This window comes from Vanacampus margaritifer, chromosome 20 (genome assembly GCF_051991255.1).
Source record: "Vanacampus margaritifer isolate UIUO_Vmar chromosome 20, RoL_Vmar_1.0, whole genome shotgun sequence".
Classification (NCBI taxonomy): Eukaryota; Metazoa; Chordata; class Actinopteri; order Syngnathiformes; family Syngnathidae; genus Vanacampus; species Vanacampus margaritifer.
This window is the reverse complement of record NC_135451.1, coordinates 12,387,016-12,405,613: the sequence shown is the minus strand read 5'-3', so window position 1 is coordinate 12,405,613 and position 18,598 is coordinate 12,387,016. Positions and strand designations below refer to the sequence as shown.

The following is an 18,598-nucleotide window of genomic DNA, read 5'->3' as shown; positions in this document are numbered from 1 at the left end:
AAGTCAGAATTCTTACTATGAAGTCAGAATTTTCACTTTCTAGTCAGAATTCTGAAAATAAAAGTGAGAATTCTAACGTTAAAGTCAGAATCCTGCCAACCTTTTTTTTTTTCTCTTCACTGGCCCTAATCCTCTTCCGTACAGTTCACTATTCACTTATTTGTCTTTTTTCGCTTTTTTTTCTCCTGTGGAAACTATTCAAATGTATCTATTAAAAATCAATGTGTGTATGTCGTTTTAAAAGGCACACCTAAAATACAGGGTGGAAACTCTGATTAGCATATGCCTGTAAGCCCGATCTCCCCAAAGGTCCCGGTCTCAATCCTCCAGTGTACAATTACATCTGAATATGAAGCAAGAGCAAGAGCAGCCCAACCCTGCGACCACTCATTGTGCTGCTCGCACTGAATTCCAGATGTCCACATCACTTATTCAAAAGTCGCAATGGAACGCGTACAGCATGGGATCCTACCAACCCAACCCTGTAACCACCCATTGAACCGGCTCCAGCTGAACCGAAAACCAGCTGTTGAAACAACTAGCAGGCCAAGTGCTCCAAGTCGGCTGTAGTCGAAAACAAATGCTGCTGCAAAAAAAAAAAAAAAAAAAGGCCCGACGTCATCAAGAGACTGTCCCTGATGTGAGGAAAGATGACAAGCCCAGGAGGGAGTGGGATGTAGACAAAGCGAGGCGACAGGGAGGAAGTGATGAAGACTCTCCTTGCTGGTAAAGACAAGCCAGCTGGAATGTGAAATGCAGTCTCGGACAAAAAAAAAAAAAAAGTGTTGCAAAAATTGAATTTGACTTGTTGAGAGGAGATGGAAATGACTGTGGCTCACCATCACAGTCATTTTCATCTCGCAGCAGCAGGCTGCTTTGGGCTGTTAATTATCTTGTGCAAAGACCCGGCTTGCCTTTACTTACTTTTGCCATGTCCAACAATCTTTCAAATGAAATGCAATTTTACCAGAATTAACTCAATTATGTGAAGAAAGTCAATGATCGCTCGGATTAATTACTAATGTTATGTGGAAGAAAAAAATTCAATTTTTTCAATAACAAAGTCATAATTCAGAGAAGTTAAATTTACTCAGAATGAACTTACAATATTACGAGAAAAAGTTGGAATGAAGTTGAAATACGGAAGTGAAGTAAGAATTAATATGTGGGGGGGGGGGGAAACACACCAGGAAAAACGAGATTAAAAGTCACAATAACAGGAAAATCAATATTAACGAGATTGTAAAATGTTACAAAAAGACTATAAAATCAGACAGTAACATCAATTTGAGAATTAGGTCAGAATATTATGTGAAAGTTGAAATTTTACAAGAATTAAATTGTAACACGAGAATAAAGTCATTTTATAAGAATGAGCTGTAATATTACAAGAAAAAGAGAAAAAAAGAAAATTGGACAATAAAGTCATGTTATGAGTTTTTTTTTTTTACATGAATAAAATTGTCATGTGAGAAAAAAACATTTTAGGATAATAGCCAGCATTCAATGAAAAATTTCAGTTTATGAAGATGAAAGACATATTTTTTCATGAGAACAAAGTACTATACATTTTTTTAACGAGACCGAAAAGTCAAAAGTATAAAATTTCAAAAAAAAAAGTCTTTTTTTTTTTTTTTTACAAATAATGCAATTTTGAGCAAATAATGTGGAATTTTAGAAGACTGAAGTAAAATTTATGGAAAATTAAGTCGCAACATCAACTAATACTACAAAAACTATCTATTCACGAGAATAAAATCTGACACTGTGAACAATAAATCAGAAAAGTAATCTTACGTAAAAGTTGTAATTTGACCGGAATAAGGTTGTAATATCAGAAAAAGTCAATTTACAAAACCAAAGCCATATAACATGAAAAAGTTATAGTAACATAAGAAAAATGTGTCATTTGAGGAGAATAAAGCAATTTTACGAGACTTGCATCCTAATATTCTGCGAAAAAGCCATTTTTCACTAGAATGACAAGATTTTTAATTAATGAGAGTGAAAATGTAATATTGCAAGATAAATGGATTTATTCCGTAAACTATAGCGAAAGGTCAAATGAAGCCGACTCCTCGCTCACTGCTGTTTTCACTGTCAGGTATCCCCGCACAGCACGCATTAACAAGTAGGCTGACCTGCAACCGCCCCGCGCTCGCTCTGGAAACGTCCTCCTCAGCACTCTTCAAGCGCGTCTAATGGACCGTGCCTTATGTGGACTCCATTTACTTGAGAGATGCGCCCGTATTGAGTCGACGCAACGACGACTACGCTGGTCCGCGGAGGGGGCTGGTACGAGAATAAGACGCCGTGCCGTAATGAGCAGATGCGAGGGGGCACGAGATTAATGATGGCCGAGCCTGAAAATCATTACGTGCACGCTAACGACGGCGACTGCGGTTGACGGAGATCGGGCCAATTAGCGAAGGGCCGCGCGGGTGGTCTACAATTACTCACGAGAGACTAGCAACTACATATGTTACAGTGATCCCCCGCATATTCCTCGGTCACTATTCATAAATTTGCTTTACTTTCTGTTGTATTTCACAATGAGCCACAGAGATACAATAAAGATAGCATCTTTACTAAAAACACCCTCGGCGCTTATGAAACACTATCGAGCGGAAAATCCTGTTTTTTTACCGAGCCGTGCCGCCGCCCACGCCGCCGTGTACTCCTCAAACACCCGAGTCGCAAAGGTCAAGCAATTTTTATTAAAAACGCTCCCCTCCGCCTCGGCGAGGAACGACGAGGACCGCGATAAGCCGGGCCGGTGGAATCCGTCTGATGCCGTGCCAACTGCTTCACGCTTTTTGTGACAAGCACATATGATGAATGTAGATGAGATTCTACATTTATAAAGTTCGCAATGTTCCGTTGTTAAAGCAATTTTGCTTTGCTTATTTGAATAGAAGGCAAAATATTAGAAACGAAAAATAACTTAATTCTGTCTGTTAGCGAGAGCCACTACATCGCGATAACTTACATTGATGTTTCTGCATTTGGCAATTTATTATTATATTATATTATTAGTATGTTTTTTTTTTTTTAATGGGCTTTAGGTGAACTGATGAGTACACACACGCACACGCTCACCCACATACCAAAAAAAATGTATATATATATATATATATATATATATATGTGTGTATATGTATATATATATTTTAAAAAAAAACTTTTTTTTTTTTTTTAAAAAGGAGAGCAATGATGATGTCAAATCGAATGAACAATACTGAGCTCTCCTGGAAAAAAAAAATAAAAAAAAAATAATGATAATAAATAAATAAAAAAAATTACAAAAAGAAACGAAAAATAAAGTGAAAATAAAATCTAAATTGGGTAGTTTGCTTTTTGCTTCAGCTTCATCTGTGACCCTTGACCGGAACAGTGCTTCTCTAAATTAAAAGTGAAATAAAACGGAACTGTACTTAACAAATATACTGTAGTGGAATAAAAAAAATAAAAATAAAAAAAGGAAGCAGTTGTAATATTATACACAGTTTGACCATTTAATTCACTGATTCTTTCGGGTACCACCAGAGTAAGCCCGAGAACCAAAAATAGGACTCATACCACAGTTGGAAAATCACTGATGAAGATAACAAGATTTTTAAAAAAAAAAACAATCGAGCTCTTCCATTGACACTGATTTAAATTTGTGTGCAAAATTTTAATCACATTTTTTAATTATTAGTATTTTTTAATAATAATAATAATAATAATAATTGTAATGCACTTTGTATTTCAACAATCTCAAAGCGCTATAAAGTTTAAAAAAAAATTTAAGCCTAGCAAAAGGCTTTTGTAAAAAGAAAAGTCTTAAGAGCCCTTAATTTTTATTAAATACACATTTTAGTAATAAAATTCAACAAACACTTAGACTTACTATTACTAATGTACCTTAATATTGGCAATGGTAATTGGTAAGCGGCACTTTGTGTAAAGAGTTCGAGAACCACTCGCAATAAGTAATAAGTAATTTTTAATTAAAAACATTTTCAGAAAACTATAACAAGAAAAACTCATTTAACAAACAAGAAGAGTCCAGTTGCCTCAATTTAATTTTAGCAGATTACCAGGATTTAGATAACTGGCCAAGACAATTTTGCTAAACTAAGCTAACGTCATAAAGAGTCACATGTTAGCTTAGTTGCAATAAAAAGAGAGAGAGAAAAACTTTTTTTATTTTCCTTTCATGGCACAGCATATTTTAATTTGTTTTCATCACACAAAAAAACATGAATAAAACATCCCCCTTGCATCTGGAAGCTCTTATCTTAAGCGCCGTATACATACTAAATTGTGGAATTTTTGTGCATAGCTCATAAAAAAAAAAAAGTGCTGACCAGCCACTTTGATGAGTAAATCTTGCCTTATTTACACAAGTGCTGCTCAATAATATGAATATGTCCGTCTATCCATTCACCTCTAATGGACACTGTGTTAAGGGAATTGCGCCTGGAAATGGGATTAGTGTAGTGCACCTCTGCGGCCACAAAGCAGATATTCTTGCACTTGCACTTCGAGCTGCGTAAAACGTCCAGTGGCGTCAAAGCTTGTCGGTCTTAGCAGCTGTCTGGCGCGAGAGTGTGTATCGTACAGATCTATGTGGAGGGGCGCGGGTACGCCTGAGGAGGAAAGGGCAGTTCATTAAAAGGATTTGTATCCTGTTTGACCCCCCCCCCCCGCGCCTCCCGCGACACACACATTCCCACGCATGTACCGCGCGCGCACACACCTGAAGGTCCGCTGGGTTCGTATGAGGCGAGGCTGATCAAGGACAGCGAAGAGAAGAGGCGAGGCGAAATTAATGAGCTGGAAACTAGTGAGACGGTATCTAACACACTCATCATGGAATTCTAGTGAATGCATGTTTTCTTTTTTTCTCGTTCAGACAAATCATTGGAGAGTTTGCCTTAATGAGCTTAATGAGTTTTTTCTAACATGAGTGACAGAGGGATTGCGAATTGTCACTTGGGGTCCACAAAAATAATGTGCAATAAAATTACTAAGTGGTATCTTTTGAAAAAAGTGTGTAACTAGGGTAAAGATAACTTATTTACTTTGGATCAATTAAAAATTCCAATGTAAGTACCATCTTATAAAGTTACTTTATTTTTAAAACAAAGTCAAATTATTACAGGAATATTTATGATTATGCAAATTTTTTTTGGGGGGGGGACAAAAAGTGTGTGTGTGTGTGTTTTTTTTTTAAAGAGAATAAATGCATCCTTTCCATACTAAAAGGCATAGTATTAGTACAACAGTTGGATTTTTGAAATATGAGACTAAAATCTCCTAAAATTATTACTTTTTTATGTTTTTATCACCAAAAAATCTTCAGTTCAAAGGCTGCATCAAAGCCTTCTGTATGCTCTAGCATTAAAAAACAACAACATAAAAAACATATAAATAAGTTTTTGAGACCACGGTAATATTTAAAACAGAACGTATTTATACGTTTTTGGGAGCAAATGAGTCAAATACTGTAAAATTAAAAAAAACAAGATAATACTGTAATTTTTTACTTTAGATTTTACAGAAATTTGTTACAGTGTGGTGTTAGCATTATGAAAAATCTTCTTGGAAAGAATTTTTCTGGAATTCATGAATGTACTTTTTATGTTTATTTTTTAAATTAGAACAAGTTGGAAGTCAAAAAGGCCAGCACGATATCCTAGCCTAGAGGTTAGCATATCTGCTTAATAGCCAAGAAGTCGTAGTTTCAATTCTTGACTCAGACCTTCCTGTGTGGAAATTGCAAATTCTTCCTGTTCTGGCTTTTTTTTTTTTTTATCCTGGTATTTCAGCTTCCTTCTACAAAGTACATTCCAAAAACATGCATGTTCAGTTCATTGAAGACTAAACTCCTGGCACGCTATGCAATTAAATCTTTCACAGAACCATTTGATAAATAGCATGGAACTGGCCTGTACAGCAAGTTAAAAAAAACAACAACACATAAATATGGTGTCTTTGCTGTTCTCAGCAGTACCAATATGACACCGCTAACTGTTACACCACAAAACAACACATTAGAGAGGTATGATAACACAGTCAAAAGTGATAATTGGGACTATAGCAAAGCATGCTGTGAAATGCAACCTCCTGCAATCTCTTAATTTAAAAAAAAAAAAAAAACCTGATGACACACAAATGTGATTATTTGGAATTAAAAGACTGGTCCGTTAACTCATTTGCTCCCCAAAACGTATAAATGCGTTTGTCAGGTTCAGATGTAGACATTTATCAAATAAAGAGAGAAGAAGCATCTGGTTCCAAATTTATTACTCATGAGGACTCATGAGGAAGAGAAAACTGCAGCCTTAGTTTGATCGGTACAGAGTCTCTCTTGGTTCATCACTCAAATAGTCCCCTTATATGTACTAATCGGGGCATCTGATTACATGACAGAAAGAGAAAAACAACTCCTATCTCACTTCACACTCTCTAAGTGCGGCATGCAAGTCCAGGGGGCCCTGGCGTTCACGTGTGTCACGTCTTCTTATCAGTTGTCCCCACTCGGCAGCTGAGTCGTCCACTTGCAACTTCACCAAATACAATAACACTCCTTTGCAATACATAGCAATCATAAACAGAAATTACTACACTATTACGTTGACTTGTGTTTCCCAAGAGGCAATTTACTTCAACACGGCAAATGTATAATAATCCTCCAAAATAATTCCTACATTTCCCTCCTGTTTATTCTACATTTGCCTCCAAAAATTTTGTCATCAAAAGAACTTTGATTTAAAGGTTTTATTTAGTTGAATCATTTACTGGATGACAAACTTAAACATTCCATAATGTCCCCTTTCTCTGTTTTAAGTTTTAAGGTGTGTAAAATATGACGGCAGGAGAAATTATCTCATCATTGGTTTGGTCATTAGTGTCCCCTCCATCACCACAATTTGCAGAAACAAGCAAAGGGTACATCTCTTGTAATTTACAATCTGTGGGAGCGACGACGGTTGAGATAAGTCGGACGAGTAATGCGCGAATGCAGGGAATACAACAACATCCACACAGCACAAGAATTGAGGTGAACAGAGTCATAGAAATCATGACAGAAAATACCAAACTTTTATATTTACCAAACGTTTTTTCCCACCACTCGTCCCATGCTGAGGTGGACACACCTGAGTGTTCTTTCATCTTTCGATTCAGGGTGCGCAGGCCTTCAATGGCTCTCGTGAGGGACCCATCTGGAGATGTGTTGTTTGGTATAAATGTACAACACTGGTTCCCAAACATAGCGCAAACGCAACCTCTCTCTGCCAGTAGCATGTCGACCGCAATGCGGTTCTGGAACGCCATGAGTGATGTTGCAGCCAATTGTTCTCTGACAGCTATAAATCCTTCTTCAGTATAATTCCCCAACTCTTGTACATTGTAATGTATGTAGTTGATTCGGTCTACATTTTTATTGGGTGTTACCCATATGAAAATAGATTCCCACGCCGCTGCAATTTGATTCGCCAACTTATACTCATCCGGAACGCCGCGAGGAACTCCAATTCCATCCAAATAGGTTGGTCCACCGTCCCACCAGGAAGCACGTCGCTTTCTTGAGAGATGGTGGAGGGGATCATGAGCTGAAATTGCTCTCTGAATATCCCCCAGTGTGGATGGAAAAATAAGCACCGGTAACTGCAGAGACACCAATGCACAACCACCAGTTGCATCTATCAAAGAATCAAACAATTTGGTGAATGAATAGCCTTCACGGTCACAAAGACCACACAACATAGTACCGCAAATCTTATCCACGCAATAGCCATGTCGACCGAGAACCCCTAATTAGGTTAGGCGTCTTGGAAAACTTCACTGACCGCAGGTATTTTCAGATTCTATATATCTGCTCCCACCTTTGAATCAGACTTTCGCTCACCCTCCCTGTTGGGTTTGTCGGTTGAGATGACCTTTTTACAATGCGTAAGATGTATCCAAGTGCTCCTTGCTTCAATCTCTATGGCCGTCGGCGTGGTCAGCAGCACTTGATGAGGGTCTTCCCACTTTGGAGAATTCCAGTGCTTCTTTTTGAGGCTTTGGATCAGTACCCAGTCTCCTGGAGCTACTAGTTCTTCCTGTTGGAGAGAAGCACAATCGCCTTCTGGTAGTTTCAATTCATCTCTTTTCTCTAATGTTTTTCGCATGTAATCGGCCAAACTGGCTTCGTTGCCACTGTTAATGATAATAAATAATAATAATAATAAAATTTTTTGAGAATAAATTAAAGCCATATGTCGTATACATTCTGTGTATCCGTCCTACCATTCCCCCTGTTGACACATGGGTCACACCATGTGTCAATATAGCGGCCCACTTATAAAGATTTTTATTTAATTTAATGTCACATTTTCTTCGATGGCTTTTTGTTTGTCATCCTGTTGGGAAGCTGATTTTTCTAGTCGTGTATTTTTTCTATTGTGGGGACAGTGCCTCAAAAAATGCCCTGTCTCCCCACAACACCAACAGGTGACTTCTTTTGGGCCTGTGGCGTAGCCGCGCCCCTTGCCGGTGGGTCCTATTTTAAATTGAGGTCTACCCCTTCCTCGGCCCCTGTTTTGGTAAAAACCTTTTCCTCGTCTTTGAAAGTAGAATTCGTTCCCCTCGTTCTCAATAATAAATGTGTCTGTCTTTATTTTATCTTGCAAGTTAAATATTTTTTGTATATTAAGCTGGCCAGCAAATTCATATTTCGTTATCCACAAATTTAAATGTTTTGTTTTAGAAGGACATTGGTTTTCTACAAACTTGCAGTCCTTACATGTTAACTGTTGTTTCGGGTCTTTCTTGTTGGCTTTTTTGCTATTTGTTTTCTCCATGTTGGAGTCAGCGATTCTCTTAAGGAGATTAAACTGACTTTAAATCCCCGAACAAACAATAATGAGGTAGCGAACCTCCACTCACACCCCCTCTTTATTTACGCGCGTAGGACACCGTTGCCCTCTTTTATAGACTCTCTCTGTCTCTTTACGCAACATTGACTAGTATTCTTACGGTTTTGATTCCTCTGTCTTTTCCCCTCCCTCAGTTTTATAGACTCCTCTGTCTTTTCCCCTCCCTCAGTTTTATAGACTCCTCTGTCTTTTCCCCTCCCCTCTGTTTTCTAGACTCCTCTGTCTTTTTAGTTTTAAGTACGTACAGGACACCGTCGCCCTCTTCCCCACGGAGTTTAAACGCGCGTAGGACACCGTCGCCCTTAACTTTAAACAGACACTTATTTACCAAAAATCCGCCAATGAAAATATAAGTGTCCTACCAGTGTTGCCTTCTCTCTTCCTGGCTTGCTTCAACCTTTAGTCCCCAGAAACAGGGCCGAGGTCCAGTCCCCTAAAAAGGGACAGCTGCCGTGGCCACGGTCTTTCTTGGTCGTCGGCTCTGCCTCTGGGCACCTCCGGTATGTTGCAATCCGGCTCGAAGGACCAATTTAAATGTCAGGTTCAGATGTAGACATTTATCAAATAAAGAGAGAAGAAGCATCTGGTTCCAAATTTATTACTCATGAGGACTCATGAGGAAGAGAAAACTGCAGCCTTAGTTTGATCGGTACAGAGTCTCTCTTGGTTCATCACTCAAATAGTCCCCTTATATGTACTAATCGGGGCATCTGATTACATGACAGAAAGAGAAAAACAACTCCTATCTCACTTCACACTCTCTAAGTGCGGCATGCAAGTCCAGGGGGCCCTGGCGTTCACGTGTGTCACGTCTTCTTATCAGTTGTCCCCACTCGGCAGCTGAGTCGTCCACTTGCAACTTCACCAAATACAATAACACTCCTTTGCAATACATAGCAATCATAAACAGAAATTACTACACTATTACGTTGACTTGTGTTTCCCAAGAGGCAATTTACTTCAACACGGCAAATGTATAATAATCCTCCAAAATAATTCCTACAGCGTTCTATTTAAAATATTACCATGGTCCCAAAAACATATTTATACGTTTTTTTATGTGTGTGTGTTTTTATGCTAGAGCATACAGAAGGCTTTGATGCAGCCTCTAAACTGAAGAGCGGGTTTGAAGCAATGGTAGTTATTACAAAAACAGCCAGCAGGTGGCAGCAGAGCACAAGAGATCAACCAGGGCCGTGTTCCAAAATGCTTTTTTGCCCACTGTTTAAAACAGATTTGTGAATAATGATGAAACTGCAAAACGGAAACAGATAGAAATATACTATTTTTTCCCTGATGAAAGAAGAGAATCGAACCTTTTTTTTTGGTAGGTTTCATGTTTTTATAGCAATAGAACACAATATTCTGTGGGCCTTGCAAAATCAGTCAAAATCCAGTAAAACAGCCGGGAGCGAAGGGGGTTGCTTCAGTGAAAATGGCTGGGAGTCAATGAGTTAAAAACGATAATTGTGAATGGCAAACTATCTACAACACGGGCTGTTGCTCCACTTAAACAAATCCTCATTTTGCACCCGTTTGAATAAGAGTTCTGTCCCAAACCTTAAGTAATTTTTCATGTTTAGGTCTAATTAATATAAGTCAGAGAGAAACGCCGCACGAGTCCATGCTTCATCGCGAGCCGTTGGATGATTGACGACCTCGCCGCCAGTTTTAATGTTGCAGGAGCACTTTAAAGTCTTAGCCATGTCGTGTGTGTTAATAATAGCAGTATACTGTCAGCGGTTGATAAAGACTTAAGTATAAAATGGCGGAATAAAAGATAAAGCTAGGCGAAAACTCAGAGGGCCAGAAAAATACAAGGGTTTAAATTTCAAAACAAAGAGGAAAGAGACACCCCTGCCGAGAGGATGAAGGTCAAAAGGTATAATCCGCGCCCATCTGGACATGGAAGGTCACGGCCCAGGAGAAACTATTTGAGGGGGGATTTATGAAATGATTATGTTCAAACTGGATTTTACAACAACGGCGAATAGTTTTCTCTTCACGTCAGTCAGCACAAACACACGTTTCAACATAAAGTCATTTTCAATGAATCCGTGACCCATTTTTGGGTCCCGACCCACCAGTTGAGATGAGCAATGAATGCCTCCCCTTTCCAATGGAAAACATATTAGTAAATAAATAATTACGGTAAGTATTTGTGTGTCTATTAGTGGGACGAGCACTGTTTGGGGATATCCTGTCGTTAAATCGGAGAGGCCAAACCATATCGTAAAGATTATTTGTGGCGCAGGGTTAAGCCCAATCATAAAAGAAGTGGGTCACTAAGTGCCTCACCGATCTAATTAATTCACGCGTTCAGAACCAACCCGTCATCCGTAAGTCAAATTTACAGTACATTGGAGCATTTTTTTGCCATTTATTTCCAATACAGGAATGCCCCCCTTATTAGTTTGTGGGAGACAGAGCGGCGCTATAAATACTCTCCATGGGGGGGGACGTCCACATGGAAGTAATTGAGTGCAAAGAGGCCTCACAGGGATGAAAGAGGAGGACTGAAATTGCGGAAGAGGTAGGGAGCGAGCGAGCCAAAAGTCCTGAGGTGAAGCGGTCGGAGGCAAACAGCCCTGTGAGTGGTTACCGATACTCTGCCGACTCCTTTTACGGGGGTACGGCTCATCATATCGACGAAGAATACAACTAAACGATTGCTTTGCGGGATTACTTTTAGGGAAAAAAAAAAGGGGAGGAAAAAAATATTAGATCAAACAGTAGACAAATGAGCTGGCAATGCATCTTCACTTTTCGCAAGTCGGGCTGCAGCTTGCCGTAATTGCCACTGAAAAGAGAGACAAATCCATCAAGCTGTCGCTAATGAGCTCGACAAATTGAGAAGGGACAATCTAATTCAAGGTGGGTTTGCATTTTTTTTTTTTTTTTTTTTTTTAGCTAAGGTTGGGCACACACATACTGATTTTTTTTTTTTTGTGAGAGTGAGAGGCCCCACGTGATCAGGGCGAAATAAGGAAGTGTGTGCTTTCTGATGTTGTAGTGTGTGGTCACTGATCTGAATATATCATTGGATAGCAGTTAGCCCATATACGCCCGTGCAAGCCGTTGAAGCCACAGGGAGGCCATCTTACTCCTCCCATCTCGTGAGCAGACGTACAGATTAGACATATACAGGCTCTTTCTAGGGCCGGGGGCGGGGATGGAGGGGTTTGCGGCGCGGTGGTCACTATTTTTAAACAAGTAAAAAAAATAATAATTAAAAAAAAATAAAAAATTAACAAGTGGCCGTATGTGCTGTTTTGAAGACCCCCTTTTTCTTTTATCGCTCAGTTCCTTAGACTCCAATTTTAGATTTGGCATCTTTTGTTGAATTACAGTTATAAAATAATAATAATAATAATAATAATACAAAATATACAAGTTTCCTCCTGTAAACATCATTAACTCATTCACTGCCATTGACGGCTATAGACGTCAAAAATTCATTTGAACTATTTCTATTAGTTAAACATTTTTTTTCCACTTTTGTTAACAAGAATGTGAAAACCTACAGTTTTTTTTATTGTACATTTAGAACAGATATTAAATTTGTGATTTATCGTTAGTTGACTAGTGAAGTCATGCAATTAATTACAGTTAAGATTTTAATAGCCTGACACCCCCAAGTTTTTCATAATCTTTTTTTTTTTTTAAATCACGACAGGTGAATAACATTTTTCATTGTAATTAATCACATGACTTCAATAATTGACTCACGATTAATCACAAATGTTATATCTGTTCTAAATGTACAATATATATATTTTTTAGGTTTTCATACTCTTATTAACAAAAGTGGAAAACTAATAGAATTAGTTCAAAATAATTTTTGACGTCTATAGCCGTCAATGGCAGTGAATGAGTTAAGCATATAATTTATACATTTATTTAAGGCAAGTTGTAACATGTTTTAAGTCCTCTTGTTTATGTTTTAACAAATGTAAAACATCATAAATCATGCTCCTTCTACTAAGTACTGTCTCCAATTTCTGTAAATGTATAGGATCGTATGTCGAGAAACATTTATTGGGAGGAGCAATATGGCGGCCTCGCGGCTTCAAAAGTCTTGGCCTATCGGTTATCCAGCAATGTATACGGATCAGTGTGTGTGGTTAAGGTATACGCGAGATGACTAAATTAACAACACAGCGCACACATAACGATAAATCCCCTGACAATGACGCAAAATCAAGTCTGTCATAACACCAAGATTACATGTGGGAGTCGTCACAGATCTCACAAGTAAATCTCGATATTGCCAAATTACTGTGGCAAAAAAAAAGCACGTAGTACCAAGTAAATGTCACACAAGTTGATAACACATCAAGTCAAAACAGGAATGACCTATGAAAGTGCCAGAAAAATACAAAGAAGAAGAACGAGTTGTACATAGTAAAAGAAGGAATAAACAGCTAGGTGTTAGCTAGCTAGTTGCTAGCCGTTAGCTTGTCTGCTAACTACACTAGGGTTGAAACATACATCGCTTGTCATTTTCATTGTGGTGAATATCTTGAGAAACACGTTCTCCAAACAATTACCTGGGCGACAGTGCCAGCTTCAGGTGACTTCCTAATTAATTCTGATTCCTAATTCATTCTGTTGAACGTCACATTTATTGTTTTGACATTACAGTTTGATATGTGCACTCTCAACACATACAGGACTTTATGTACTGTATGCCAAGCTTCAACCTCAGCGTTTGCTTACCTAAAACAATCTCGTAAAAATTATAATGTGTTTCCTTCAAATAGCCACCATTAAAAAAAAAAAAAAAAAAATCAATTTTCAGTTAAAAGTGTTTAAATGCCACCTCGGGAAGACCGGCGCGATGACTGACGTCTTGTTAACTTCCAGTCAACCGGGTCACCAGAGGCCTGGTCGACACGGATTTGGAGAGGGTGCGTCGGCATAAGGTCATAAGCAACTCCCGGAGAGCTTGTTAACATTCCAGTGCCGGGGACCCGACGCGGCTCCCTAATAAGGGGCGTCTTTGTGCGCGGGGCCAGCCAGAACAGCAGGCCGACGGGCCGGTCAAGTGACGGGGATGCGGTGCGAGGGGCCGCTCACGCCACTCAAGGAACAGACATGGCACTGTGTGTGGTGGACAAAGGCACGGCCGCCGTGGCAGATATGCATCACAGTCTGCCCCCCAAAAAAATAAAAATAAAAATTTAATTAAAATTTAAAAATAAAATGAATAATAATAATAATTTAAAAAATAATAATAATATTTTTTTTAAAAATTGGATAATGGGAAAGTAAAGAATAATGGGCGGACAGTGTCAACATAACAGGTCAAGAAAATTTTGTGCCAGGTCGCCATTGTGGAATTCCGTTACACGGACTCCCTCTAAAAGCAGAAATTCATCCTTCTCCCATTACAGCTGGCTTTTACAAGCAGCGTAAAAGGGACTCCTATCAGTATTGTTCATCCTTGGCAGAGGAGCTCTTGTCTGATTTGATCCTATCCAAAGTAGGGCTCGCTTTGCTTTTGTCCTTGCCTCCTCTGTCATGCTCCCCTGCCAATCATACACATCAATCCAAACAATTCAAACCGGGGAAACTCCCACACAATTTCCCCTGGCACAAAACAAGGATATAAACGCCTCGTTGCCAAACAGTCGAGCGGCCAGAGCGGCGTGTGACAACCAGCCAACGACTGAGACTGGAGAGACAAAAACAGCAGACAGCATGTCAGGCCTGCCACAAAGGGAATGACAAGTGACATCGAAGGCCACGGGTATCATCTTGGCTGGACTCAAAAGGAGGAGCCGAGGGAATTCAGCACAGGAAAAAGGACCGACATTAACCAACCCAGTCTTAACCCCTAAAACAATGGTCCAAATGGAGGGAAAAAATGGAGATAAGATCGATAGAGCGCTCCCACAATGCTGCCCGGCTGACAACATGTCCATGCGCCACTCACAGGATTCGCACAAAGACAGATACACACATTCTCACACACGCGCGCACACAAAGGTGGCGGGCTGTGTTGCCATGACTCCCTCTGTGCTACAGCTGACAAGTGTTCATCTGTTACCACGGTAACATGCTAACATGGCAAGCCGATTCATGCGCAAGATCAACGAGAGGTCGTATGGAAGCCTCCTCGGGTCATATTGGCCTGTAACGGTGATTAAGATTTTTTATTTTTTTTTCAAAATCAAAATTGCAATCTTTGCGGAGGCAGTTTTTTTCCGGTATGAAGTGATTATATTCTAATACATTTCTGGCGTCAAATCAAAAGAATTAAAATATACACCCAAAAAATTACTATTGTTTGAACTCTCATGGTACATCATATGTTTTAGATTTCCTTCTTCCTGTTTTTTTCCCCCTTCCCTCCTGTTTCTCATTTGTATGCGCTAACCTGAAGCAGATCCCTGTGATGTGTCTGAAATAATATTCACGCTCGCGGCCACAATCTGTGAGAGGGATTGAGAGGTTTGTTTGAAGTGCATGGAACCGAAAGTATTCCGTGCTGCAGGACTCCGTTTAAAAAGGCTGACTCCCCGGGTCCGTTCGGAACTGAAGGTTGGCGACGAGGACATCATCGTGGGTTATGAGACTGAGTGGATTAAGGACTAATGCATTTTCTTTGTTTTGTATTGTTGTTGTTGTTTTTTTGTACCGGTGATAGCAAAGAGGAAAATTTAAATGATGGTCATAGAACAGAAAAGCTCCACAAGTTTGTTTGTTCCCCCCCACACACAGTTTTTTTGTTTTGTTATATTCACAGTGGTGGCATAGACCAAAACAATGTGATGGTAATGACTAATAAACAGGAAATGCTAATTACCATGACGCAAGAAGACAGCCAAGGTACTAACTTCATAAAATGTGACCAATCGGACAATAAGTCTATATCTATAATAAATATCTATGTAAATTACTGCACGTTAAGTTAATGCTGTTTAAAAAAGAAGGAGCACTAAGTGAAGATTTAGACGGCTAGATTAGCTTCTCGCACTAGCCGCTAGCTAGGTACTTGTAGCCGCCAATTAGCTAGGTGACATTAGGCAGCCACTTGTGATCATAAAGTAGCGGATTTAAACATATGTCATGGTGTGATTTTACATTTGTGGACGATTATGCAAAAAAAAAAAAAAAAATTGTTGTATGAATAGATTACATTGATTGAGTTTGAGCAGCAGTGTCTCGGAGGAATATGGAGTTAGGCCCAGACATGCAGTTTACAGCATGCGCGTGTCTTTGTGATGGAACAGGGAGCGAGTGACAGGCTGACGAAAGACACAGAGGCTTATAAACGTAGTTGGTAAGGCTCCGTTGCTCCCTTGACACTCTCTCGGCATACCCCTGACTCACAAACAAGCGACACCAGCATGTCAAAGAATGTGAACGTGACCCAGCTTGTCAAAATCATCTATGTTTCCCCTTGAGGAGGAAGGAGGACTGGGGGGGCGGCGGGGTTTCAAGGGAGTCTCTAAAGGCAGGTTAGGTTGGAAAAAGGCCTTCAAGAATGTGCTTTACCATGATGGAAAAATATATAAATCAAAAATACAGCAGATAGATGATAAATAAATGTCAGAGGAGACGATTTATGAATTTAAAAAACAAACAGTAAGTGAATCATGAGTGCAGAAATTGTAGTCTGATGAGAATAAAATAAAACGGTCATGATACAATGCAACAAACAAAAAAACAACCACAGTGGATTATTCTGTGTGGACTAACAAAGCGCATCTTCACACAGCCTAACAGTGCCACCTAGTGCTAAAAAACGGACGAGCAAGGCATGCCAACAATTTATTTATTTAATTAATGAATTTATTTATTTTGATAAACACTACAATACATGAAGATTGGGCCCTATCATGCATCTAAATAACGTCATTAAAAACACTCACAGTACTTAATGTGATGCCAAGAAATTACTATCGTGTCAATTTCACAAACAAAACTTACCCAACAGGGGACGATGGTGCCACAGATAAAAATGAATGTCGTCGTCAGTGTGGTCCTAAGAAAGAAAATTTGAAGAAACACAGACTACTTTACAATCACATACAGATGTGAAACAAAACCACCGCACTTCACAACATGGCTGTACCATACATTAATTTTCTGCCCTTTATCTAAAGTCGGGTTTAAGCTCACCTGCGAAAAGCACTGGATGGTATACTCCAATTAGCTGAAAATGCTAACGTTATGATTCAGTGTGAGGCCTAGTTACTGTCTGTAAAGTTTAGCCAGCTACTGACTAGTTGCAAAATATACATCCCTGTTGATATTTGCTTTTAAATGATGTGCAGTCAACCCCCTACAATTCGCAATTCACCTATCCTCATCTCTTCACAGAAACACTAACAATTAGCATTATATTTGCTCTTTTGGAAGCACTCTAAAATGCCACAAGGTGGCGCCAACGCACTGGCTAATTTAAAGCTATGGTGTTAGACAAGTATTTTGCAGTGATAACATGTTGACTGTACTATTTTTGTATGTCGTGGATGAGCTGAGGTTTACCCTGGTATGTTAATGGAGGTTAAGAAGAGACTCAAATTCTGTAATTTTGCTCCGCTAGCTCAAGCTAGCAAATGACATACATGCACACTTTTGGTACATTTTCCCCTCAATCAAATCATCTATAATCCATTTAAATAAAAGAGAAGTGTTTTGGGATCACATTTTGTGGTATATTTAAAGCTTAAATGTATATAGGCCATTCTAAACACTTTTGGGGAGGCATCAGCGACTTGCAGTTTTTAGTTATTCCAGCAAACAGTGTGTTTAATGGTAGATAGTAAATAAATAACCAGCTCTGCTCTACATATTGATTATTATACCTAATACACTATAAGGCCATTTTAAATTGACGAACATCCCTTTTTATTCTTTCCCAGGCCTGAGAGGACAGCCTACTTAGCTCCATGGGAAGATGGCGGGCGACAGGATCACAAGTTTTACACGCACACAAAAAGACGGAGCTGCTGTGTTTGTGACTGACGGGCCTCCCGCTGGGACTCCGCTCTACGGAAAGTGACTGACACATATCACACATGAGTAATTGACTCCTTCACCCTGTCCTTTCCCCTTAGAAAAGTCCAGAGGAACATATTGTTTGACACCAACCCCCCTGGCCCCCCGCCTGAAAATATGCCAATCAACTCATATGTCAACAAACACTCTCCAGGGTGACCACGAGATGGATTACATAACCTGACGTCCCTTGGTTAGGGCTGTAATATTATGCCTGCATTAGCATTCTATCCCACAACCCTGACTGGGGCCTCCAGAGATGATTAAGAGTGTAATACAAAATGAGAAGGCAGGCGGCTGTCACCACTGAATTAATTAGAATAAGAAGCATCGGCAAGACGCGTGCGCAGACATTCAGCGGATTAACGGCGCACAGAAAGCCAGCCGCTAATGGCTGCAAACTACACTGCCAATAACACGCCAAGGAGTTGTTGTTGTTGTTTTGGACACACTGAGCACGTTTGCTTGTGATGATGTGCTGAGTGCTCTACAGTCTGCTCACATTTCAAGCAAGTCGCAATGGGATCTGTTAGTTTAAAGACAATGTATATTCCTTATCAAAATACTTCATACTTGTATTCTGTAAAAAAAAATGCGTAATGTTTTATTTTGAAAGGCCTAACCGGAAGTGCAAAGGTGGCCGTGAACTAGTTTGTTTGTTTTGTTGAAGACGC

At 39.5% G+C, this 18,598-nt stretch overlaps 1 protein-coding gene across 7 annotated transcripts in view; it reads right to left on the bottom strand.

Annotated features, from left to right (window-relative positions):
* The window catches only part of trpc1 (transient receptor potential cation channel, subfamily C, member 1), a 73,996-nt gene that overhangs the window by 53,520 nt on the left and 1,878 nt on the right, over positions 1-18,598 (bottom strand). For 5 of the 7 annotated variants that reach the window (XM_077554248.1, XM_077554250.1, XM_077554249.1 and 2 more), the window contains exon 2: positions 16,851-16,905. The gene's annotated coding sequence lies outside the window, so the exon portion shown is untranslated. Of the gene's footprint in view, positions 1-16,850; positions 16,906-17,042; positions 17,116-18,598 lie in introns of those variants that run through there. The other 2 variants (XM_077554255.1, XM_077554251.1) reach the window with 2 other exon arrangements.